Source organism: Doryrhamphus excisus, linkage group LG1 (genome assembly GCF_037039965.1).
Source record: "Doryrhamphus excisus strain RoL-2023G ecotype Guam linkage group LG1, RoL_Dexc_Guam_v1.1, whole genome shotgun sequence".
NCBI classification, from domain to species: domain Eukaryota; kingdom Metazoa; phylum Chordata; class Actinopteri; order Syngnathiformes; family Syngnathidae; genus Doryrhamphus; species Doryrhamphus excisus.
The window spans coordinates 14,393,865-14,421,209 of record NC_136357.1 but is presented as its reverse complement, the minus strand read 5'-3'; the positions used below and the strand labels follow the sequence as shown (position 1 = coordinate 14,421,209).

General features: G+C 40.7%; 1 protein-coding gene across 8 annotated transcripts in view; it reads right to left on the bottom strand.

Moving 5' to 3' along the window:
* mgat4c (mgat4 family member C) overlaps window positions 1-27,345 on the bottom strand; it is a 128,623-nt gene that overhangs the window by 45,543 nt on the left and 55,735 nt on the right. The gene's annotated exons all lie outside the window — the stretch shown is intronic.

Genomic DNA, 27,345 nt, shown 5'->3' with positions numbered 1-27,345 from the left:
CCCCCCACAACCACGAGGTACCTTCAAGGTACCTTTTCATTCAGGTTTTTAAAAAATTCTGTTTTTTCAATAATGTGACAAGACTAGAAAGAAATGCATTCTGAAAAAGTATAAATGTTTATATGTACTACTGGCTAGTCCCCAAGGTTTCTATTTGTGAGAGCTACTTTTACAAAATGAAAATTGCCAAGAGCAAATAATTTTTGTAACATTTATTTTTATGCCAAAGAAAGCCAATATGCTTGTTTTACCAGAACATGAACAAAATGCTGGTATCCACAACTCACGTTTTCTATTTCACAAAGCATTCATTTCTACTCTTCTCACATTATTAACTGAAAACCTGAATGCCACTCGACTCCCGCCACCCGCATGAAAAAGAAAATGCAATATTACCATGCAGACACCATGTACCGTGGTGAAATTAGTTTCACTTTGGACGTTGGATATTAGGCTCCAGCAGTACAGCAGTAATTCCCCCTCATTGTGCCCAGACGGCTGTGTCATGTTGAAAGGAGCTTGCAAGGGAAGTTCCACAGCTACTCGCTGGTTAATAGTATGAACCTCCAATAAATTACCGATACTATTGCGTTGAAGAGACGAGTGCGTTTAAAAAAAAAGTGATATGTTCTAAATCACACCGCAAATTGATCTATAACAATGTCAAGTGATTATTATTATTATTTTTTTAATTTTCTCTTTTATTGGATGAGGGAGCTGGCTCACAGCGGTTTGTTACTAGTGATGATACTTGTTATGAACGAGTATTTGTTAAGAATTAGGGGTGCTGATATTGAATATTTTAGTAAATGTATATTCTTTGAAATGTTTGTTGATTAATCGAGTAATCGGAAAAAAACATATTTTTGCTTGTTTAAAAGAGAAATACTAAATTCACGAGAAATTAAAAAAAAACATTTGACTAAGTAATGAAGGACCAATTGGTTAGCTAATTAAGCGTTTTATGTCTTAAATGGGAAATGTGCATAGTGTAAGAGGTGGTTATTTTCAGGATTATATATACTAGATGCAAAAGACTTCTTGAGGGAGTCTAAATGGTGTGAATGAAGCAGGCAAACAAAGATGAAGTTCAAATTAAATGCTATATTAGAAATGTTTTGAAGGTAACACAACACAAACTTAAGCCAAAAACAACACTAGTCACTCAGTCACACAATAATAAATGAACAAACAAGTCAATGAAAAAAATACATTATCACAATAGCGTTCATGGCCCGAAGGAGCACATTTCATCATTATCCATATTCGTGTTTAAAGAAAATGCTCATTATATTGTCACTCTTGACGCTCTGTGATTGGCTAGTCAAACACGGCGACCTCCTCTCCCTGGACGGCTGCAGCCACACAGGAGCTCAGCAGTGGCTCATTCACGTACACGGTGCAGTTGGGAAATTGAAAAGGGCTTGCAGATTGTCACAATGCCTCCACTTTATTCAGTTTTATTTAGCTTGCCACTATTTTGGTTTGTAATAAAGTTGTAGTAACAATGTCCACGACCAAGTAACGTTGGAAAGGCATCTGGGGTTCAGCAAGTTTGTCGGCTAGTCCAGCTGCATACTGGCCCATGATCACAAAGCAGTCTCACAGAACAAAATGCCTTTCTTTTGCTGGTAGGGAATCAGGAACTCCAACCACTTGTGCCTGATGGTGGCGTCTTTCGGAATTGTAAACAAAGGTGGCTTTCCCGTACGAGCCATTGCTAGCAATGTAAACAGAGGAGCAGTGCTTGGAGGAGGGCAGGGGAAGCACAGCTTAAGGGAGCGCAGAGAGCTTATCTGGCATACAACCACGCCCAAGGAAGTCCGCTTCTGTGTGACATCACAAAGGGGCAGTTACCACGCGAAACACAAAACCAAGCGTTTTGAGCCTTCCCAAACTTATTTCAGGGCCGACTGCCAAATGCGCAGACCTCATTATCTGAAACTTTGTCATTGTTTAATACGAAAATACAACATTCTAACTACATTTATATGAAAAAGCACAACAGGTCCTGTTTCAGATTTTGATCAGGTCTGCCATTGGCTGGGAACCAGTCCAGGTTGCACCCCACATCTTGTCCAAATACAGCTGGGTTAGGCTCCAGCATACCCGTTACCCTAGTGAGGATAAGGGGCATAGAAAAAAGCATAATTATATATCAGTAATCTAATTTCACAGCTATAGAATTCAACAAAATGCCAATTATTTTGCTCAACCATGTTTGTAGAAGATGAATGCAGCAATCTCAAATGAGGCGCATTGATCTTTACAAGCAGACATTTTTCAAAATAGATTAGATGTTTGGACTAACCTAATCTTAATTACATTTAGTGCCTCTAGCAGTTCTGCTTGCATTGGTCATTAGCTACAAAGTATCAGCATCAGTTTAACATTGAGCCGCACTTGCCACAAGATAACAAGGTAAAGTAAAGACACATGAAAAACATTGTTCCTCCTGCACGATGACAGCCGAGGGAACGTTTCAAGGAGTGTTAAGCATACGAAAAGAGCCTAATGGAAGCTGTAGAAATTATTAGCAGCACATCCACAGCTGCTATCAGCTCATTTCCAAGTAAAGCTGTGTGAAAAGTACGCGAGGCAGACGTCTCATTACTGTTTATCAAAGCTCCCCCGGCCGTAAGTGAAAGGTAATTACTTTGTTTACGCTCTCCTTCTGCCTGCCCTCCAAGGTCACACATGACCCACTCGTGACGCCGCCGCGACAACTGACTTCGTCTTCTCCAAGCTGAAACCATGTTGTCATGTGATGTCTGTGGGCACCACGGCAAGTTTCTGGTGGTTTCAGCAGGGCTGTACAATACATGTAGAAACAAAATTGGTAAATATGTAATATTTAAATAAATATATGTACATAAATTACATTAATAAATGTAAATAAATAATTAAACAATTGTAAAAATATGATATAAAATAAAAGTATGAATATAAATTAATTAATTTAAAAACTAATTTTTATACTGCTAATTTATTTTATTGAAATCATTTATTATGCATTTGGGCCTATTGGATAACTAGTTGTTCATTATAAAGATAATTAGACTATGGGGCTTTTATTAATTAGTGGCAAGGGCTCAGGAGATCATCAGTAGGTCATCCAGTTTAATATTTGGTGGTGGTCGGACAGGCCATTGGTGTGACTTGGCAGTCATGTTTTCATCAGTCTACACCCCATGGCAGCTGTGAATACAGATATAGTCAACCACCACCAGTGTGTGACTGTGTATTGTCATTGTTGGAGCTGATAATAGGATGTGCCTGAATTTGTCACAATTCCTCTTATTGTTTACCTTTGACTAAGGTAATAGCAATCCTTCAGCAGTCCTTCACAACTCTCCTGTCAGTGATATCGTTTGTTTTGCTCCAATGTCCATACAATCCTTGGTGAACACCCATTTGCATGTTGCAGTGCTATAAATGAATATGTTATGACGCTCTCATATCAGACCTGGGTTGATACTTCCCCTGGAATCATCTGTGTTAGGAGACACAGTGGTTTGGCACTGGATTCTGGAAGAATGACTGGTCCGTACATTCACTTTGTGAACAAATGTTCACTTTCAACTTCTCTTACTCTAGAGCAAGCCGTGATTCTCTCATTCATGCCTCGGCAAGTAGATTGGCTCAATGTGAAAGACCTCAACGAGTTTGCTGCAGGGTAACCATAATAACTGAATTAATTACACTCCCAAACTATATGTTGTTATTGTATTTCCCATTCACTTTATTTGGTCATGGGTCCATAAAGTGCCATCACTAGGTCCGGATCTGGACCGAGGTCTGCCATTTGGTGATGGCTGGTGAATGAATAGTAGAGTTTCATAGTGAAGTGTAAATATCCATTAGTTAACGTCTCTTCTTGAAAAATATGCAATAATACATTTTAGACTCATCACTCCTTAAGGGTTAGTTGTGTATTGTTTGTGGAGGTGGAGTTCACATACCTCTAACTGAATTCCAATCACTTGTCTGCAGTCAAAGATTGTGTAATTTGTCTTTTATTTGTTTGGGGACTGTGGTGTCCCTGTCCACAAAATCATAGTGGAGATGAAAGCTGAACCACAAGGTATGTTACAGTAGAGCAGAGGTAGGGAACCTATGGCTCGGAAGCCAGGTAGGGCTCTTTTGATGACTGTATCTGGCTCTCAAGCATTTCTTACCACAATAAAAAATTATTTTTGCTAACATTTTAAAGTAAACCATCACAGAAATGACTGTTAAAAATAATCAAACAAAAATAATAAAAAAAAATCAACAACTTTCTTATGCATTTTAATTTGTCCATCTATATTCTGCTGCAATACGGCCAACCATATCTATCTTTCGTGATGATATTTTCCAGGTCAAACACCAAAACTTGATTATTACTGGGTAATGCTGTAGTCTACCTCGGTCATTGAGATGTCAAAAAAACATGTAAATGTAAACTTTCCTCCTTTAGTCAAATAGCTAAAGCTGCAGAACCAAGCCTTCTGACGAAGATGGCCAAAAGAATGAAATACGTCTACGGAGTACGGTGCAAAACTATGCAGCAGCAAAAGTTGTATTAATGGCAACAAGTATTTGATTTATTATTAGACACTGCGCTGCTCACGAAAGTGTGCTGGCCACACCCCATTGGCGTGCGGTAGTGTGCCTGGTCTACACAATTAGAGCCCATTATCTAAAACTGTTGGTCTTACATAAAAATGCACACATTTTATTGCATTCAATGTTTAAAAAAATGTATATGGCTCACAGATACACATTTTAAAATATCTGGCCTTCATGGCTCTCTTCGCCAAAAAGGTTCCTGACCCCTGCAGTAGAGCTAACATGACTGACAGGACAGAGCCGGCTTACAACGATGTCCTACAATTTCTCACGTCTCATTCGTGTCTCATTCACGCGGGCAAATGACATCTGGTTATGCAGGATGGTCATTCACTCGCCACGTCAACACAACAACAGCCCTATTGTGACAAGCCCCATGGGACATTTCAGAACTAAAGAATACTTTTTGACGAAAGATCTTCAACAAACAAGAAGGGTCCAGTTGCTTCGATTCAACACAATGCTAACATTCTTTTACCAGCTAATGCACCGCTCTGAAATCTGAAATCTGAGCTTGTCGTGCTTGTATTTTCCATGATAAAAGCTGTTTCATACCAGCTGTGTTTGCTGCCATGACGAGGGCTGAAGGTTGCGAGATGGGATCAAAGTGAAGATAATCTACTGATGCAACATTCCGAGCGATTGCGTGCGGCGCTAAACCAAACCCCCTGTGGCCCTCTGAAATTTCATTAAGTGCAAACTTCCACATTGTTTGCAGCGAGGGATCCCGATGCCAAGCTTCTGACAAGAATGTCACATGGAAAAGAGCTGGCAGCATCTCGACCTCCCGGCGTGCGTCCGGGCAGCTACAAGTGCTTCACATCGCCTCTGACTGCTCCAGCCGTCAATCTGCCCGGTCAAAGCCTCCTCTCCTCCCACGAGTAAAGCTCATCCACAGCTTCTACTGCTCAGAACGTCACTTCTGTTTACTTCCTGCCGCTTCCCTGAGGCCTCAGCAAAGCTCATGTGGAGGGAATTCTGTTGTGGACCTGTGGTCCAATCACAGAGAAAGACCAGGCCAGTGGGTTCATACATCTGTACTAATTTATCATACACTTCACATGGAGACTCCACTCCATGCTGCGTAATGAGTAACCAAGAGCACTCAGCAGACCTCTGACAAGACCCAACAAAACCATAGAACGGGGGTATTCATAAAACTGAAATAAGTCCATTGAGGGAAAATCTCCTTTAGCAACCGTCCAGATCATCATAGCCTCCAAAGCTTGTGTTCTGTTTATGCATCAGTTATGGACTTGGCATTCTATCGTGACTGAAGTTGGTGCTGCGCATTGCCATGAAATGATCACATTCCTGCACGACTTATTTAAATCTTGTCAACTACTATATATGTCTAGTGCACGACAATAGCACACATGATGCGAATTGTTTCCGTATGGGTATGCATTGTCACCACCGCCGCCCTCAATCTGTGAAACAGTCGTGGCATTATTTTGGTCCTGTGTGATGCCAAACAACAGCAGTCATCACCTCTACCTTTATTAATTCCTCTATTCGCAAGTGGCCTACAAGATGAGCTCCAGAGAAGAAGCTCTCATTGCAGAAAAGAAATGTATGTTTATATTATCTCGCAGCTGCAGAAAGAGAATGTGGAAAGAGCAGGAAGGAGGCATGAGCCGGAAAAACGCGGCGGCACGGACAGTGTGGAAGAGGGAATTGCTGACAATGAGCACTTATTAACAGAAATTCACATGGAAGAGCCAAGAGGTGACAGAAATTACTTTTATTTAACCCAAGGGTCTCAAACACGCGGCACGCGGGCCAAATGTGGCCCGCAGGACACAAGTTTGAGGCCCCCGCCTTGATATGAAAGTTTAATGTTAGTGCGGCCCGCACAAGTTTGATATGGATGCTGTATGGTATCATGTACCCAGAAAAAATTATTACGTTTGATTAATGTTCATGTTAAAGGTTAAATAACTGTTAATAGTTATTCTCCCTATCCATGTGGAAGTGGTAAGTTTTTGGCTATTTAAGTTGAAAGGAAACAACATGAAGGCTACCGTTTAGGTCGCTAGCTCTCTAGTTTGCGAGTTAGCATGTGTCTCAAGACCCTGCAGTTGTGCAATATGTTGTAAATAAAAAGAGTATAAATGTGACTATAGTCGTGTTTTGTCATGTCTACAGGGCTCTAATAATGCTTTGTTAATTTTAATCTGAAAAAAATAATTTGTCTACCCACCAATTATATGTGGTTTCTTAAATATTTATTATTTGCCATTTTATTATTATTATTATATTTATTTATTACTGATTGATTTTCTTTATTCTTGATTTGTTTATTTATTTTTCATCTTATTTTGTGCAGAAAAATAAAAATGAAGATATCTGAGAACAGTGGTTTTATCAGAGCTTTTATTGTTGAAAATTGGAACCAAAGCACTGAAAAAGTTTGTATATTTTTTTGTTTTTAATAAATGCGTTTTTTTTTTTTTTTTGGAAAACCTGATGCGGCCCAGCCTTGCCCAGACCCTAGCTCCAGTGGCCCTCAAGTAAATTGAGTTTGAGACCCCTGAAATAGACTATCCCCCCGTAGATCTCGGAAAACTGGTTCCAAACCCAACCATGATAAGTGAATTACCTCAAGTAGCAATCAAATTATTATTTAGAAAACCTGTTTACAACCTTCTAAATAGTTTTTCACATTAATAGAGCCCCCTAGATATGAAATAACACCCCTATAGTCACCTCTATATTCCTATTACCCAATGTAACAGATGTAATCGGACAAAATAAACAATTTAAGTCATAAATAAGACTCATGTTTGTGTGTGTTGCTGTAAATGTGTTCCCGAGGGGAGCTGAGTGGACGACGGACAGGAAGTTGAGTTTCAGAGTTGAGTTTAGCTTGGCAACAGTCGCCCGTGTTAGGGATCATTGCGTTGAATATCATTAAAAATCAATAACTGTCTTACATAGAGGATTCCAAGTTTGGTTGAACATGAACGGTTTGAGGTTCATGTTCATGGCGGAACGTTTGAGTTTGGAAGTTTGTGTTTCTAAAAGTTGTCGCTAGATGGTAAATTGAGTTTGAGACCCCTGTTTTAATCCATTCAATGAGATACACATTGTTTAGTCATAGGTTGCGTTCACCAAAATTATGCGTGACACAAATGTTCTTACACAACTGGGTTTTCTAAATGAGTTGAAAGCTTTATTTTTCTGTCCACTTTTCTCTTCTTAGATAGCGACATGTGTATTTATTTTTTTGTTGTCTCCAGCTCACCTCTCTCTCTGTCTTCTGTTGCTGTATCTGTCACTCTGTATTGCTCTTTTCCTTGTATCTGTCATTTGTTTCTCTTTTTCCCCCCTCCTCTCATTTATCTTGCCGCCTTCTCTGTCCGTATCTCTCACACAGTATCTCACTTCTTTCCGTGTATATCTCTCTTGTTTCTCAGACCTATTGTTGTTGAAAACCGGTTTGCAGTGTTCCAATGCCTTGGAATCATTTGTCAGTTTTGCAACTCCTATGTTAACCTTGACAATCATCCTAAAAAGGAACAACAGATCACTTACACGACTGTGACTTAATTAAAGTCGGATTTCAGATATTATTACATCTTTAGATTCAGTAGCTTCTCATAGAAGGTCTTCTTGACACACACACACACACACACTCACATAGCACAATCAGAGCTGCAAAACCGCTACATGACTGATGGAAAAATATTGAGAGGCAGCCATGCAATAGATCAAGGTCAAGTTTGATTTCTAAAGCACATTTAAAACAAACAGTTCATGCTGGCCCCAAAGTGCTGTATAGAATAACAAGTAAAACATTTGATACAATAAAAAATCTAATTAAATAAATGGATAAAAATGTCTAAATTAGCTTGCCTTGAAAGCCAGTGTATAAAGGTGCGTCTGTAGTGCTCCACAAAAGGAGCAGTTTTAATTTGCAATGGGAGAGAGCGCCATAATTTGCTTGGGACCACAAAAGCTCTGTTTCTGTCTGTATTTAGTCTAGTCCTGGAACGATGTAGGAGAGACAGGTTGACCTCAAGACCTCAGTGTTCTAATAGGGGTGTGTAAAGTCAGCAAATCAGTTAAATAAGAGAGGGTTAGCCCATTCAGGCATTTAAAAGAAGCAGTAAAATGTTAAAATGAATCCTAAAAATAACAGGCAGCCAGTGGAATAAATCAAGCACACGAGTAATGTTTTCATAACGTTTTTTTGCCTGTGAGCAGGTGAGCAGATGCATTTTGCAGCAGTTGAAGTCTGTGAATGGAAGATTGTCAAGGCCAAAGGAAAGGGAGTTACAAGAGTTATAATAGATGTGAGGAAATGAAGAGTAAGACCCTTTCAAAGTGGTTTATATGTATGTATGTATGGCTTCACCTTAGTAAGAATCCTGAGTCAAAAGAACCTTGCTTTGATCACTGAACTGATTTGGTTGTCATGATACAATCACCAAGGTTTTTAACACAGGGCCGGCAATAAGATGAAAGGTGGGCTATTGACCAGTGACCCCAAATATCACAACCTTGGTTTTATTTTCATTTAATTTCATGAAATTGATTGACACTGTGGAGGAAGTCATAAAGGAATCAGTTTTGAAGTGTATGTGTATGTATATGTATGTTTGGACATCATCTTTTTTTTTTTATTGAACCGAGTGGCAGAAAGTACAATAAAAACAAGACAGAATCTAAAGTAAAACCTTTGGGAACCCCATATGGGGACGTATTTGATGAAAATACATAGACCAAGACTTACAGACCCTTTTTCATTCTTTCATTTTCTACCGCTTATCCTCACAAGTGTCGCGGGGATGCTTGAGCCTATCCCAGCTGTCTGAGAGGCGGGGTACACCCCAGACTGGTCACCAGCCAATCACAGGGCACATATAGACAAACAACCATTCACACTCACATTCATACCTATGGACAATTTGGAGTCTCCAATTAACCTAGCATGTTTTTGGAATGTGGGAGGAAACCGGAATACCCGGAGAAAACCCACCCACGCACAGGGAAAACATGCAAACTCCACACAGAGATGGCCAAGGGTGGAATTGAACTCGAGTCTCCTAGCTGTGTGGCCTGTGCGCTAACCACTCATTCACCGTGCAGCCTAAAGGGGACCTATTATGCAAATGTTTCGTCCCTTTGTATTGAGTTGTGGACTCCTATAGAGCAGACACATGATAACCCACATAGAAAGCTATGTAGATCTTCCAGAATCTGCACCGATACCAGCTGAATTTCTTGGATTTTGTGCTTCCCGTGAAAACGGTCTGTTTTAATTCATTTCACCCACGGCCCGCCTCCAGGGTCGCCCACTACGCTGTGGTTGGTCACACTCTCAAGTGCTCAGGAGGACCCAACTGAACCCAAGAGTTGATAAACGGTATATGCGTTGATAATAGACAATCTTTTTGAAATGTCTGCTTTTAACATACAGCCTTATGTATTGGATCCTGAATCCGATCCAAAAGCAGAGACTGTACAGTTCGAAGTTTCTCAATAAAAGAGGTTACTTCAAGACATCTCTCAATGGTAAGTAGCTTTGGCATTTTAGCATTAGGTTTTCTACAATACATCATTAACATGTAATGTGGTCATTGCATGTTTTTTGTGGGAATACCAGTGTTTAAAATATTCAGGTAGACTCCAGACTTGTTTTCCCCTGTGTTGCTATTATCACCCACACCTGTTCCTAATTTCTGTTGCCTATTTAGTTCAGGTGTGTGCTTCTCCCCGGGGTGGGATCATTATGATTTGTCGGTCTGCTTTCCTCAGTTGCTGTATCCTGCTTCCGTAATTATTATTCAAAATAAATATTTTACCTGCATCTGGTCCTGCCCCCTGCATCCTGGGGTCGCACCGCAACGTCTACAAGCCGTATCGTGACAGAGAGCTTGGCATTAGCATATCTGGCCTACAGCGCACGCCCATATAAGGCAGCCTGGCACTCTGTGACATCACAAACCAGTGTTGCCCTCTGTAACCGAACTTTCAGAGCCATCCCAAACTTATTTCAGGGCTCACTTCCAAATGTGCAAACCTCATTATCAGAAACTTTGACATCGTTTAACACGAAAATACAACATTTATAGGTCAGAAAAGCATAATAGGTCCTCTTTACATATGACTGAAACTAATGGAGGACCGTGTCCTACACATGTCTCAAGGAGGGACAGAAGGATATTGTGATCAACTGTGTCAAAGGCTGCCGCCAAATGTAAAGGCACCAGAATGGCTGAGCCACCAGTCTGCTCGCATGAGCAAATTATTTAAAATATTTTAAAGTGTAGTTTGAAGTGAGATTCCATCTGGAACTTTTGACAAGAATAAGAGTTTAGAAATGGGTCTGTAATTGTACAGGACACAGGGGTGTAGGTTGTGCTATTTTAGGAGTGGCTGTACCACAGCAGGTCTGAATGCATTTGGATCATAACCAGAAGTAAGAGAAGCATTGATCAACTTTAAGATAAACGGGCCAACAGTATGAAACACATCTTTGAGCACTTTCACAGGAAGACTATCTACAGGGTTATCAGTAAGTCTTAGACTTTAGACTATCTTAGACAGCTCAATACAATAGTAGAGGCTTAAAGTCTTTGACTGAAGCTCTGCACACAAAAATATCAGACAGCTCTGGCACTGTAAAGTAATTGACTATACATCGATAGGTGCAAAATGTGTCAATAAAAAAAACCCGCTTCATACTGTATACTCTAATACACGCTAATAGATTCAGCTGGATTTACAATCCTATTTCAATCATGAAAAATAACCATAAGATGAAAAATAAACAAATCAAAGAATAAAGAAAATCAATCAATCAGTAATAAATAAATACATATAATAATAATAATAATAAAACGGCAAATAATAAAAACTTAAGAAACCACATATAGTTGGTGGGTAGACAAATTATTTTTTTCAGATTAAAATGAACAAAGCATTATTAGAGCCCTGTAGACATGACAAAACACGACTATAGTCACATTTATACTCTTTTTATTTACAACATATTGCGCAACTGCAGGGTCTTGAGACACATGCTAACTCGCAAACTAGAGAGCTAGCGACCTAAACAGTAGCCTTCAAGTTATTTCCTTTAAACTTAAAAAAACAAAAACTTACCACTTCCACACAGATAGGGAGGATAACTATTAAGTTATTTAACCTTTAACATGAACATTAATCAAATGTAATAATTTTTTCTGGGTACATGATACCATACAGCATCCATATCAAACTTGCGCGGGCCGCACTAACATTAAACTTTCATATCAAGGCGGGGGCCTCAAACTAGTGTCATGCGGGCCACATTTGGCCCGCAGGCTGCATGTTTGAGACCCCTGCCCTAGCGACACTTTCAACTTGTCCTTTTTTCACTTTCTTTCAGCGATCCTTTCTATTACTCACACAAGCTTAACTCTCACTTCTACACAAACTTGACTTTCACTTTCGAGAGGGGCGCAGCAACTGCAATATAGACTCAGGTGTACTTTCATCCTTGACTGTCTTTTTCCATGTTCCTTGTAGAGTCCAGCGCTGTAACCAAATGTATTATTTTTTTAAAACAATTTGAAAAATGTTTACATTGTGTGATTATTGACTACTTCTCCAATGTGGTTCCAAGAACCAGGAAGAAAAGCTAATGAAAAGAAACAGTACATTTACAGTACAGTGTTACAGTGTCTATTACTCGTATACTGTGTGTACTTAATTCCTGTCTGCCTAAATAGTGGTAGCCAAATCCATGACTGCACTTACTTATGAACACAATATTTACCTTTTTCTTCTCTCCTTTTCAATGGTGAATCATAAACACTCAACGGAGCATTATGGCCAACACTTGAAACAAATAAGAGAAATATCTGCTAGCTTTTTCCTCACTTTTGAATTGTTCAGTAATTAAAAATGAATTGGTTTATTTGCATTTTTTAATAAAACATGCAGATTTGATATTGTTGTTCACACAATACTTGTGTGTCCATCACTCACCACTTAGGATGTAACATCAGGGTCCTGACTAAACTGCATTTTGCCGTACTTCTCATCTTGAAGGCACTTATGCACTCAAAAGTACAGAAGTCCGTCGTACTTTGCACTGGGTGGAGCTAATGACCTTTTGGCTGATAACGTTTGGACAAGCCAGGAAACCTATCAGCAATGTGAAGAATTTTCACGGCGTTTTAAGTGGATCAAACACTTGCCGCCACGACCATTTGAAAGAGTTAATAGTGGGGCGTCCTCTGGTGAGCTGCCTGTTTACAAGAATCCCATTAGGCCTGCAGTGCAGCAGAGGCTGGGAATCTTAACACAGCCTGAAGCTTGTCTCGCATCCAATCTGCAACGGATCGCAGGCCTGTCTGTGAGAGTAATGAGAAGCCGCTTCTGCCACGGAGATTTCCTCAAAGACAGGCGGATTAGGGATTCACAGGAGCTTGTGCCAGACCTCAACCCCTCCCCCTTTCCACACCGCAAATCAATTCTAATTTTGCTTTCCGTGTCGATATCCCGCACACGACTCCCCGTCTCTCAGGCTTGCTCGCCGCTTCCCACCAGCGGGCTCTGCGGCTCCTTTAACTGGAGATGGGTTGATCTCTTGCTCTTGTGCTGATCCGTGAAGAAGCGGGCCTCTCTAAGGCGACCGGAGCAGCTTGATTGCTCTCCCGCGCAGATTACGTAACTGCTGGTGTTTTCAAGAACATTCCTCCTGAGGATGTCTTACAGCATCCCGCTGCTATCTTGCATGTTTTCCTGGCTTTCCTGTCAGCGTCAGCCAGCACTTTGTTGCAGCACAGAAATGTCCCAAGGCCACACTTCAAAACACGGAACAGGGTTGCTTTCCCTGGGGGTTGCTGTCAGTTTTTACACAAGATGGAAAAGGAAGGTTTCAGGTGGAATATGCTAACACCCCATCTAAAGTTATTGGATATGGCATGATGGTAGTTTATTTGTTTTGGACATGCTTCACAAGTTAAATTTAGGAATGTCAATTGGTTTCATTTGCTACTTTCAACATGTTCGAAAAGGAGTAGAATGAAGCAAATGTTATTTACTCCTACCCATTATCCGACTCATAACTCATGCAAACCATCTTGTACATGTTGACGCCAACAACATGTTTGCTTACATTTTGTCATGTCAGTCTTGTTCACTTTGTAATTTCTGGATATTTTTGTTTGTTTTCAGCTTTTCCAGATTATGGAGTTGCCACAGCTGATCTTTTTTTGATCCGTATACTGATTTTGGCTTGAGCCATTTATAATCCTTCCTGACGAATACCAATGATGATTACTAGTGTAGATTCAAACTTGGGGCGTCCGCTCCAAAGTCATATATTAAGTAATAACTTATTGTTCAATGAAATAAATGCATTGCCTAATATTGTTGAAATTGTCATGATTCATGTAATTATAGTAGCGTTATTTTAGATTGTTCATGACCTGGAGCTGAAGCTGCATCAAGCCATTGAGCTCTAATTTCATGGCGCAGCCAAAGGTGGCGCACCCCATGCAGTGTTAATTTCGTCCAGCGCACCGCTGTGCGCGGCCAATTTGGGATGCTGGGCTGCGCAGTGAAAATTCTGAGACAAAACATGGCCGCCAAAGGTACCCTGAAAAATCGGCAGCTCTGACGTCTATTCTTGGTAGAGGCAAACACAGTGCAACACTGCACACACGTCACCAAAGCCTCACAGGCAGGTTTTTCAATGCAATAAACAATCCCCAGTAACCACTTTTTAATATAACCGTATGAACCAACATTTACATTTTTGTATTAATTGTTTGTTTTTTTTTTCAGCCAACCACAAACAGCCACTGCGTATCTCATATGATGAATCTCATTCAAAGAGAAAATAGACAGAAAAAGAAATAGACACTTGTTGAATAAATAAGTGAGCGAATATAGAGCCCTTTGTGTGTGGCTCTGTCTTTGTTGTGTGTGTGATGTCATCTTCAATATTTGTCCAGTTCTTTGCTGTCTTGGACATGTACTTCGAGACTTCCTTGTTCTTCCTGTAGATTTTGCAGTTAGCACTCCAAGTGGCTTGCATTTTCTCTTGCTAAATTTTAACCTAACCCTAACCCTAACCCTAACCCTAACAATGATTTGCTTGATAACCTGATGTTTGTTATAATGAATATTAACCGAACTCATAATATGAACCATCCATCCATTTTCTATGCAGCTATTGACAGCGCTCATATATATATATCACTCATCTTCCTCTTGCTGTGTCACTGCTATGTCCTCCAAATATTATGTTTTTTATGGGCCTAAACCCTCAGTTTCAGTGAAGTTCCGCGTCTTCATCTTCGGCTTCTCAGCAGCAGCGAAATGCAATCAAGGGCCATTAAATATGGCTGTATCATTACATTGGTACATTGGCCATTCATGGTAAAATTTGGGTGTGTCGAGGGCAGGTTGAGAGGTGACTCCATCTGCAGGCTGTGCACCAACACAACGATAACAAAGTGTTGTAACATGGCGTGTAGTCACAAAACACATAAACACATCCATCATGAAAAGTAGGAGGCTTCCATCTTGGACTCTCTGGCACTTTTAGGACAAAATGACACATTACGGCGCAGCGGTGTGATTCTCCTCTGTCATTACCAAATTGTCCTCCAACAAGTCATCCGGCGCATTTGTGTCATTTTCTGACGGTTTTGAATGGCCGAGTACAAAATTGCCTGGCACAGGATCATAATTACATACCTACGTCAGGATCACCGCAGAGGCTACAAACAGGCTGGCCCCTATCAGATTAAAAAAAAAATAGTGCCTTTTACCATAATGGCACTAATGGCATGGCTGCTTCCCCTTGTGGCATCACAGCGGTTTCAATGGATGTGTGCATATGGATGACAGTTTTACTCTTAACAGTGGTACACTTCTTTTTACACTTGTGTGGCAGTAGAGTACATTAAAATGTGAATTAAAGCATTGTCTGGACAGTTAATTAAGGTTTATGGATGGACACAGTGTGACCTGGGAACTGATTTTCTATTTACATTATTCAACAGTGATCACACCATTTAATAGGTTTTTCAATTGGAAATATTTTTTTGCAAATTTGTTTTGCAAATTGCATACAAAAATAAGAGTACAATTTATTTGGATACAGCAATGGACTTGAGCAGAGGACAAAGAGTACATATAGCAGTTGCCCTGCCCCCAATAAGTAAAGTTTGAGCTTTTGTGCCTGGAAAGTTTAATTTTTTCATTTGTGTGACAGAGACATGCTAGAACTCTTACTAACTATGCTGGTAGCTTGTCTGTTTACTATCTTTTCATGTACTTTTCCATGCATTATGTCATTGAGTGTTGTGCAACTCTAGTTGTGCTGTGTGAGTGTGTGTCAAGAAGGCCTTCTATGAGAAGCTATTCTTCTAAAGGTCAAATAATAAATAGCTCACAGTTCCCATCCTATGTTTTTTTTTCCAACTAAAAGTAAAGAAAGTAAATAATTGAGAATATGTTAAAGGAAGAAGATAAGAAATATATATGTTAACAAATGAACATGAAGTGAATAAGTGAACTGATAAGTAGTTAAAAATATGAATAAATAAAATTATTCATTCATTCATTCATTTTCTACCGCTTATCTTCACGAGGGTCGCAGGGGGTGCTGGAGCCTATCCCAGCTGTCTTCGGGCAAGAGGCGGGGTACACCCTGGACTGGTCGCCAGCCAATCACAGGGCACATATAGACAAACAACCATTCACACTCACATTTTGGAATGTGACAATTTGGAGTCACCAATTAACCTAGCATGTTTTTGGAATGTGGGAGGAAACAGGAGTACCCGGAGAAAACCCACGCATGCACGGGGAGAACATGCAAACTCCACACAGAGATGGCCGAGGGTGGAATTGAACCCTGGTCTCCTAGCTGTCCTAAATAAAATTAACACAAATAAAATAAATAAATAAAAAATAACATAATAAATACATGAGTAAAGAAACATTGAATTCAGGATATAATTTCCAATTCTTATTTAGTAAAGTATTGCAGTATTCTCCACTGTTGTTTATTCCATCAGACAACATTAGTCTTCGGATGATGTGATCTTTAATATTTGTCTTGGTCCTTGATATCTTTGACATAGCTCTTTGACTCAGGAGCTACCAGTCCTTGGGCAAGACACCCACATTGCCCCCAGAGTCACCCACACATGGATGCTTGACTGACCAAGATGCTGACCTATGACTGGCTGCCCGTGCATTATCCATTGTGGAAAAAAATTAAATGAAACTGTTATTCAAGTATGGCTGAAATAAAATCTGCTCATACGGTAATTAAAAGCAGCTTTATCTCTGTTTTGTGAGTCCGAGGGAACAAGACATATAAAGCTAATACATAGATTTACTCCACAAAGACCAGAAGCAAACAAAACATTTAGACCCACATACACATACATGACTCCAAAGAACATAGAGCTGTGCTTTGTCACATGACATAGTCAGGTTCATGACAATGAGGGTGGAGTTATCCCTCACTGTCGGAAGCCGCACTCTTGGGGAGTTGCTCTGTGTTATCAGCCATCATCAAAGGCGCTGTCGGGAACGCATGGAAGTGGGCGGGTCGGAGACGACAGACACATCGAAATGAGAGGGGCCTATTAATTCTTCACGAGCCACCACACGGCTTGCTTTTCCCCAAGACTCCTCTGGGTTCTTTTAAGGACCATAAAAACTGCTCTAGGGAGCGCTTTCCTCCGTCTTCACGCACACATCATTCATAATGCAGACAGGGGCGCTCGGGAACAACACCGTCATAGAAAAAGGTCCAGCCTCTCACATGTTTGTTTCTGCTTTCTTTCCTATTGATTTTGAATATTTGACACAAGATGGCCACAGCAGCTGAGGATAAAGGAGTTAATTGCTTACACAAACCACACAAATTCTCAGGTGACTTTGAGGCGGTTATTTCCGAAGCTCGGCACAAGGGCTGCAGCTTATTCTTTATTGGCCCACGGCATATTCCAAACACAAAATGAAACACAATTACAAACTATTTGCCTTGTCAGCTATATAACACAAACCCAAGTAAATACATTTAACCTTTTAAACCATGGGCTTGAGAGGCCCGAATGTTTTGCTTGTCGCTAGTTATATCAAGCTGGTTCACACTGATATAACTTCACTTTGATGTACTGCATAAATGATTAAACAATTACTAGATGGAGATAGCAACCACATTGCCTTGTTGATTGTGACGTATTTTAAAATTGTTCGCTACAAGGGGAATCTACATTGTAGTGGCTATTTGTCCTTCAAAAAGAGCCTTTTCTGTGGTTGGCCCCAAACTATGGAACTCTCTCCCCTCCCAAGTAAAAAAGGCCCCTAACATCGAAAGCTTTAAGTCTCGTCTTAAAACCCACTTTTATTCTCTGGCTTTTAACTCGGAGTGAGTCGTATGGTCCTGTGTCTTTTAGTTCTTCGTTTTTATTGTAATTGGTTTTATTTTTAATACTTTTATTGCTTTGTTTCTTGTTTTTAATATTTTAATATCTATTTTACTATTTTATTTCTTAAATGATCTTTTAGTTTTGGATTATTACTTTTAATTTTACTAGTCTGTGCAGCACTTTGGAAACTCTGTTTATAAAATGTGCTATATAAATAAAGTGGATTGGATTGGATTACCAAGCAAGCAAACAAAAAAGGAACAAAGACATTGTCTCCTGCTGCCTCTCTTGCTCTGGTACAAAAACCATAGGCCCACCCCAGTGCATGCTGGTCCTGTGAGCACTGCCTACTTAAATAGATTGCAGGTGCCCAGGGTGTTATCCAATGAAATAAACCCACAAATTAACTACTAATTAACCCCAACAAAATATGATGAATAAACAAATAAATAAATAACAAAAAATATTATCAAGTAATCCAAACAAAAAATAAATCAACAGATATTATAAACCTAGGAACACACTACTAAATTGCTCCTACATACATTACTAAACTGACCGAGAGAATGCCATGTTTGTTTCCGACTAACGCCACGGCAGGTGGTTATCGCCGCTGTATGCTCTGTTTCTCACGAGCTCTGAGCTAATCATTCATGTAATGCAACACATCATAGTAAAATCTGTTTGCTGTGAATTCTAGCCACCGTAGTCCACCAATAATTGACATGGTGAGATATGTTTATTGTATTCATCATAAAGTATGGATGGTGAGGAAGTGAGCTACATAGATTTAAACAACATGGCCATATGTGGAATCTAAGCTTGTCAATGTTGAGGCTCGACATGAAATCCTAAGCTGGCAGACACTTAAGGTAAGGTACAATATGTGAGCAGGAAGTACAACAAACCTGCAACTAATAGGAGGAACCAGATGGTATTAATAGGAAGCAGGTAATCACAGGTGATGAGAAACACCTGTGCAGAATCAAGCAGAAGGGAGCTCCAGGATGAAGGAGGTGAAGTAGGTGACTGGCATGACAGTCCATCTATTTATTTACTATCACTCTATATTTGGTTTAAGCACACTGTTACTAAATGACTATTATTATTGTATTTGCAAGGAGTTAATATTTGCAGCCCATCAATCATGTATGTGTGTATTTCTTGCAGGAGATGCTGAAGTCACCACACAGCATTTAAGTACCATTCAAAAGCGACAATCTTCGTATGGAAAAGTCAAATATAACAAAATGCACTTCTGGACTTTTTCAGAAAACAATCAGAGAGAGAACATCAACGCCAGGAGGAGAGCGATGCCAAAACACAGAGAAGATGGGAGGGGTGAAAAATCCAAACTAAGCTCCTATAGATGAGAACAGTGTGGGATTGTTAAAACAACCCAGCATACATTTGCACAAGTAAGCACATTTTTACACAAAATGAACAATTTTTAAGTAAGCTCTTAAAAAGTATGTGACGACACAAAACAAGACGTACGAAGCAAAGCAGGAAAGATAAGCGAAGAGAGGGGAAAAGGATGTGATCACCATTGTTGAAATCCTAAAGAAGAAGGTTGTTTTGTTCATATTAATTTGGTCCATCAAGGGCAGGGATGGTCAAACTGCGGCCTGCATCAGACAAGTGTCCTAACCCGGCCTGCCAGGCGTTTCTAAATTCCATCCATCCATTTTCTATGCCACTATCCTCACTAGGGACGCGGGGGTATCCCAGCCTATCCCAAGAGGTGGGGTGCACCCTGGACTGGTCACAAGCCAATTCACGGCACATATAGATGATCATTCACATTAGCATTCATACCTATGGAGCTTTTAGCCGGCATAATATTGGAAGGCATGGAGGCATAATATTTGTATATTGATTAAAGAGCCAAGTTAAAGAGCAATTCAGTTACCGAACCTGGTCTATTTTTACCTACTGTACATCACTTGGGTTTTTGGCATGTGATGAATTAAAAAATCTTGAAGAATATCAAATAAAATGTATTTTTTTTCTATGTGCAACCATTGTGAAAACAGTTTAACCAGGGATGATTATTGCATGAAGCTGCACGGTGGTTGTGTGGTTAGCGCGCAGACCTCACAGCTAGGAGACCAGGGTTCAATTCCACCCTCGGCCATCTCTGTGTGGAGTTTGCATGTTCTCCCCGTGCATGCGTGGGTTTTCTCCGTGTACTCTGGTTTCCTCCCACATTCCAAAAACATGCTAGGTTAATTGGCGACTCCAAATTGTCCACAGGTATGAATGTGAGTGTGAATGGTTGTTTGTCTATATGTGCCCTGTGATTGGCTGGCGACCAGTCCAGGGTGTACTCTCGCCCAAAGACAGCTGGGATAGGCTCCAGCACCCCCGCGACCCTCGTGAGGAAAAGCGGTAGAAAATGAATGAATGAGGATTATTGCATGTCACAGTAAGACTTGATGAATTCCGGTTTGTAACATTTCATCTATCTACTGCATGTTTCATAACAGTTGCAGCAAACAGGGAGACCTCACTGAAAAAGTCTCAGATGTTTGTCGGTCAACACCTCTTGGAAAAAACTCAAGTGATCAGTGATGAAGCAAAAGTGCTTGGGAAAAGTTAGAAAGAGAAAAACTTAGAATTTAGCGTAGGTGATTGTTTTCGTGCTGGTAAAAAAGAAGTTGTTAAATGTGCAAAATGAAGCCGCCACTTGCTGCCTGACTAATGCGAAAGAAGCCTCTTGCAAAATGGATTCTCTCACACAATCAGGGCCTGAGAGCAAGCAAAGCATGGGATTATATGAAGCTTCAATTTTCTTCATTACTCCTGTGTAGAGTGGGAAGGCTAGCTACTTGAAAACAAAGCCAAATGTTTCTGAGGCTCTAAGAAAAAACAACAACAACATACATTTAAATGCTGCATGGGAGCCTAAATTGGTGATTTCATGCTTATCAAGGGGTGGGCTGCTTCGTTACAATTTAGGAGGCTCCTTACACATCTTTCATTTCATTCTCGCCCCCTCTCATTGCACTTGCAACTAATTGCAATGAACCTCCACCCTAACCCCCCACCAATGTGTCCAACGTGTTACAATTAGCAACTTTCTCACTTATTATTTTACGCTTGTCAGGGCTCTACATTAAAAACCAAAATGACTTGCCCATGGGGAATCCTTAAGGTGAGAACTACTTGCCCCATGTAAAATGAAAAGACTGCCATAATGTCTCAAATAAAGATGAAAATGATGAAATGAGAGTACTACCATACTACCTTACACATGGTAGTCATAGTAAGCAGTGATATTTATAAGTTGTGCACCACAATGAAACATTATTGAATAAACACATTTGTGTACTAGTAAAGTGTTTTTAATCCAGAAAAATGCTCAATGGTCAAACAATAATTTGTGAAGCAAAGGTGAGAAAAATACACAGAGAAATGGAACCGCTAGATTTTGTAGCTTGTGCAAAATCAGCACTTGGTATTGGATCTAATCGGTGGTGTTTCATTGTGATTACTTAAAATTGTCACAGCAATGTGATTCACTCACCTGTGCCATCCTTTGATTTGCTGCCGCTAATAAAATACTTGTTTAGGAGGCACTGGTTCATCACTTTTTGCGTTTTTTCTTCAGAATTAGACGATGGCAGCGACGCCATGATGGATGTTTTCGTAGTCAAACCATCGCTGATTGGTTGATCGCGAACAACGGGCGTGGGTAAAACGCGGACTGTGGATTACGGACCGTGGTCTAAATAAACGATTCTGATTGGTCCATTTCAAGATTTGCAAGGATTGCTTTGCAAATTACCACCGGAATTACGCAGTCCGTGTTTTATCAACACCCAACAAGAACCGCTTAAAAAAAAAAACTCTTGGCAGTACGGCATGCCAAAGTGTACTTGCCCGACGGGAATATCACTGATTGGATTTACTTGCCCCAATTTTGTTTTAACTTGCCCCGGGCCATCGGTACAGCGTTATTGTCGAGCCCTGCTTGTTAGGTGCATTTTTGATTTTTAAAGGCATCAAGTGGAATAGCAGGCAAATTATAAGAGCTACCCCGGTACACCCAAACTCAGTTTATAATTGCTTTTATTGTTGTAATTCCTGTTTCTGACTGTATTTCCTGTTTTTTTGCTTTTTTTTCATTCTTTTACATGCAGTTAATATTCCGGTTTCTGAAACATTCGGAATAACCCGTTTATATGCCTGAGCAACAGGGTTATTCCTGTATACATGCATGTAAACAATCGGGATATCCCGATCAAAACAGTGACGCACGGAGAACGTCATCATGCGTTTTCCGCTTCATTTCCGCTTCTTCTTCCTGTATACAAAAACATCAACAACTCCTGCAAGGTACCAAGGCGTCTATCAACTGTCTATACAGGACATAAACCTTTCTCTGCCTTTCACCACGTTCCTCCTCGCTGTTGCAGTTTTGCATGCCGCCATGTTTTCAAATTCAATACTTCCAAGATTCCTTTCAACTGGAACATGCGCAGAACACAAATCAATATTTCTTTTGATGGGGATATCTTAATAGGCATATACATGACCCAATAGTCACATTAGAAAAGGAGTAACCCAGGGGTAATATTTGGGTTTTTAAAAACCGGATTATGAGCATTTTTGGGTTTCTCAAAAGGGTTATTGGTGATTCCATGGCCATGCGCAACCAGGTTATTGAAATATTTCAAGGAAAATATGTGTCAAAAGTCACCCAAAAATGTGGTGGTGGTCATGGTGCATTGTGGAATCCATTATGCAAATGAATCTGCAAATGAACTACACCATTACAGTACATTAATATGAACGTTAATGTCTATAATCAAAATGTGAGTACATTTTTTTTTTTTTATTGCTGATTCTGTAAAACTATGCAGCGGTTAACTTCAGTAACAGTACAACAGACAACTGTACAACAATACAGTATTCAGTTGTTCCAATTTAGGCAATTTAGGCTGAAGGTTTTGACTATTTTTTAACCACAATAGGGCATATTTAGTTATAGAATATATATATATACACACAGCATATAATATTGACCCATTTCTGTTGTGAATGAGGCCGTACAGTGCAGCACTGACATGGAATGTAGGAGAGATGAATGTCCTATATTTGCCGAGTGAATTCATAGCGTTCACGCACCTGATTGTCATGGAAGCAGCTGCTGTGACAATGCTGTGGATTCTCGCTACCTGATTTCTGCAGCACAGTGGGGAGGTGGAGGCTGAATGCTTTTTGTCAAATATATTTATTGGGAGGGAAGCCTTCAAAACTGCAGCCATAACACAAATGGTGTTAACACATACATTTTTCTCCCTTTTTTGTGCATTCTAACATGAGGAAACGAGTTAATATGAGCTAGCTAACAACGGATGGGACATAGTGCCTATTTTAAAGCCCTCACAAAAAACTCCAAAAAAAGGCAACAGTGTTCCATTTACATAACTGACTTGTATATTAACCAAACTACGCTCATGTCCTGTATGTGCTGCTTTGCTGCCCCCTATATACAAGTTTGCTACAAACACACAACAAGATATTCTTTTTCCATCAGCATTTTTACCTGAGGACTGGAGAACATGTCTTGTGCTGGAAGACACAGCCATCTCAATGAGAGGGGACATCATAAGTGTTGTCGCTGTAGCTATGCCACTGTTGTTGATGGAACTAGCATAAGTATGTGTATCAATGCTCCTTCAAAGTTCCAATAGTGTTTTAAATCAAGATACTGCAACTATTACATGTTATCATCAGTGTACATGTTAATGCTAAATGACGTGCATTGTTAGCTACCTCATATTAAGTCATTTTGACATGTTATAATGCACTGGAAAGGGAAATAAATATGTGTCTTTGTTTCACACAAGGATTGTGAATGATGGGCAAAATGGAAAAAAAAAAGTGCAGTTCCCCTTTAACTTCAGTGTGTTAAATGAGAAGAGCCTGCCTAGGACTGATGGCTTCTTGTCTGCAGACTGACAAGCCACATGACACCTCAGTGGCCATGTTGCCTTGTTCAGTAGAGCCAAGCTGGCGTGACCATTGTTGGGATGTTGGGGGGGGGGTCAGAGGAAGCAGCTATGGCCCGCTGCGGACCACTGGTGCTGAACAGACATACTGCTGGGCTTAACACATCCATGAGTTGAAAAAAATAATACCTATAAAAGGTCTATATAAGTGATGATGTCTTAGCGTCTTAGCTTGAAATTGTGTGTGTGTATATGTATATATATGACTATACAGTGAAGAAAATAAGTATTTGAACACCCTGCTATTTTGCTATTTCTCCCACTTAGAAATCATGGAGGGGTCTGAAATTTTCATCGTAGGTGCATGTCCACTGTGAGAGAGATAAACTAAAAAGAAAAATCCAGAAATCACAATGCATGATTTTTTAACAATTTATTTGTGTGATACAGCTGCTAATAAGTATTTGAACACCTGAGAAAATGAATGTTAATATTTGGTACAGTAGCCTTTGTTTGCTATTACAGAGGTCAAACGTTTCCTGTAGTTTTTCACCAGGTTTGCACACATTGCAGGAGGGATCTTGGCCCACTCCTCCACACAGATCTTCTCTAGATCAGTCAGGTTTCTGGGCTGTCGCTGAGAAACACGGAGTTTGAGCTCCCTCCAAAGATTTTCGATTGGGTTCAGGTCTGGAGACTGGCTGGGCCATGCTAGAACCTTGATATGCTTCTTACGGAGCCACTCCTTGGTTTTCCTGGCTGTGTGCTTCGGGTCGTTGTCGTGTTGGAAGACCCAGCCACGACCCATCTTCAATGCTCTGACAGAGGGAAGGAGGTTGTTCCCCAAAATCTCACAATACACGGCCCCAGTCATCCTCTCTTTAATGCAGTGCACTCGTCCTGTCCCATGTGCAGAAAAACACCCCCAAAGCATGATGCTACCACCCCCATGCTTCACAGTAGGGATGGTGTTCTTCGGATTGTACTCTTCATTCTTCTTCCTCCAAACACGCTTATTGGAATTATGACCAAAAAGTTCTATTTTGGTCTCATCTGACCATAAAACTTTCTCCCATGACTCCTCTGTATCATCCAAATGGTCATATGCAAACTTAAGACGGGCCTTGACATGTGCTGGTTTAAGCAGGGGAACCTTTCGTGCCATGCATGATTTCACATCATGACGTCTTAGTGTATTACCTACAGTAACCTTGGAAACGGTGGTCCCAGCTCTTTTCAGGTCATTGACCAAGTCCTGTCGTGTAGTTCTGGGCTGATTCCTCACCTTTCTTAGAATCATTGAGACCCCACGAGGTGATATCTTGCATGGGGCTCCACTCCGATTGAGATTGACCGTCATGTTTAGCTTCTTCCATTTTCTAATGATAGCTCCAACAGTGGACCTTTTTTCACCAAGCTGCTTGGTAATTGCTCCGTAGCCCTTTCCAGCCTTGTGGAGGTGTACAATTTTGTCTCTGGTGTCTTTGGACAGCTCTTTGGTCTTCGCCATGTTACAAGTTAAAGTCTTACTGATTGTATGGGGTGGACAGGTGTCTTTATGCAGCTAACGACCTCAAACAGGTGCATCTGATTCAGGATGATACATGGAGTGCAGGTGGACTTCTAATGGGCAGACTAACAGGTCTTTCAGGGTCAGAATTCTAGATGATACACAGGTGTTCAAATACTTATTTGCAGCTGTATCACACAAATAAATTGTTAAAAAATCATGCATTGTGATTTCTGGATTTTTCTTTTTAGTTTATCTCTCTCACAGTGGACATGCACCTACGATGAAAATTTCAGACCCCTCCATGATTTCTAAGTGGGAGAAATAGCAAAATAGCAGGGTGTTCAAATACTTATTTTCTTCACTGTATATTAGGGGTGGCGCCGAACCATAAAACGGTACTCGGAATGGCTTTCATGTTTTCGGGAACAATGAAAACATCATATCAGAAAGCTGCGTTTCTTCGTGAGACCGCTCACAAGAGTCAAGCACCTTTAGGTGTTAAGAGGGCCCAGGCACGGTACGATTGGCCTAGTGTGAGTACGTTTTTCAACAAAGATTCCTAATGAAGGACACGGTCTACACCATCCTATGATGTGAAAACAAACCAATGTGGGAATAAGAAATGAAGGCAGCCAACCAAGAAGGCATCATATTGTTCCGCCTCCTCAGTGGCTCCGAATTAACATACATATTTGTTCTGCTCATGCACGCAATCAGCTGTCATCTTGAGCCGAGCACGTCATTAACATATCTGTGCAGCGGCGAGAAAAACACATAACATCTCCACCTCCAACAAGTTTGCAGACACATTAATGAAAGCGCGGCCGCCAAGGGATGCCGTTACATCTTACCCAGAGTGAGCACTGGTGTCTTGCTTGAAAATCTCAAATGGCTGCGATAAGACGCTACGGCTGGAGGACAGAAGGGCCAGTCCCTAAACATGGGAGATAATTGTCTCCTCCTCACGAGGAGAGAGGGGTGTATCTCCATGACCCCAGCAGGGTAGCACCGGCCCTTCTGAGATGTCACGCTGCCTTGTCGTAATTACTTTTGCTGATAGAGGTGAGAGAGGACGATGGAGGCGGACGCCACTTGGGCCTCCCCCCCGCACTTGCCATATGCAGCTTTTAATGTCACTGTAATCTCTAAAGGTTAGTGCTGTATATCTCCTCAATGAGCTGAATCAGTGATTTGGAAACAGCTTTGACATTAAGGCTGCTTTCTTACTAGCACCTTTTACTCTCCTTTTCATTGTTGCGCTCGTTTGTTTTCCCTCTTGGTTTCCTTTTATTTGTGACCCGACTTCAATTGACTGCGATATTTCAATTTGAACCAAAATGCCAAGGAGGTGCCGCACCTTCTTGTAGCATCCAGACAAAACTAGCATGTCATAGGTTTTGTTTGTCCACACATTGTAGAGAGTGAAGTGCCAAAGTGTCGAATTTGGGAGAAAACTTTATTTTTCTTGCAAACATTAACTTGCACTCTTCGCTACATGAGACATGAAAGCCCCGTCTCTCAACCACAACAGGAAGCGGAAAAACCCCCAGTCCCTTGTGCCCACCCTGTGGGCGTCCACCCTTCATATCGTGCCCAAGGCTTACGACGGGTTCCGTCCATGTGGGGATTACCGCCGCCTCAATGATGCTACCACGCCCGACCGCTACCCTGTTCCCCATGTCCAAGACTTTTTCGGCGCACCTTGCGGGCTGCACCATTTTTTCAAAGGTTGATTTGGTGCGGGGCTACCACCAGGTGCCCGTACACCCCGCCGACATCCCAAAGACGTCGGGGTCACCAGTGAAGAGTGTCGAATTTGGGAGAAAACTTTATTTTTCTTGCAAACATTAACTTGCACTCT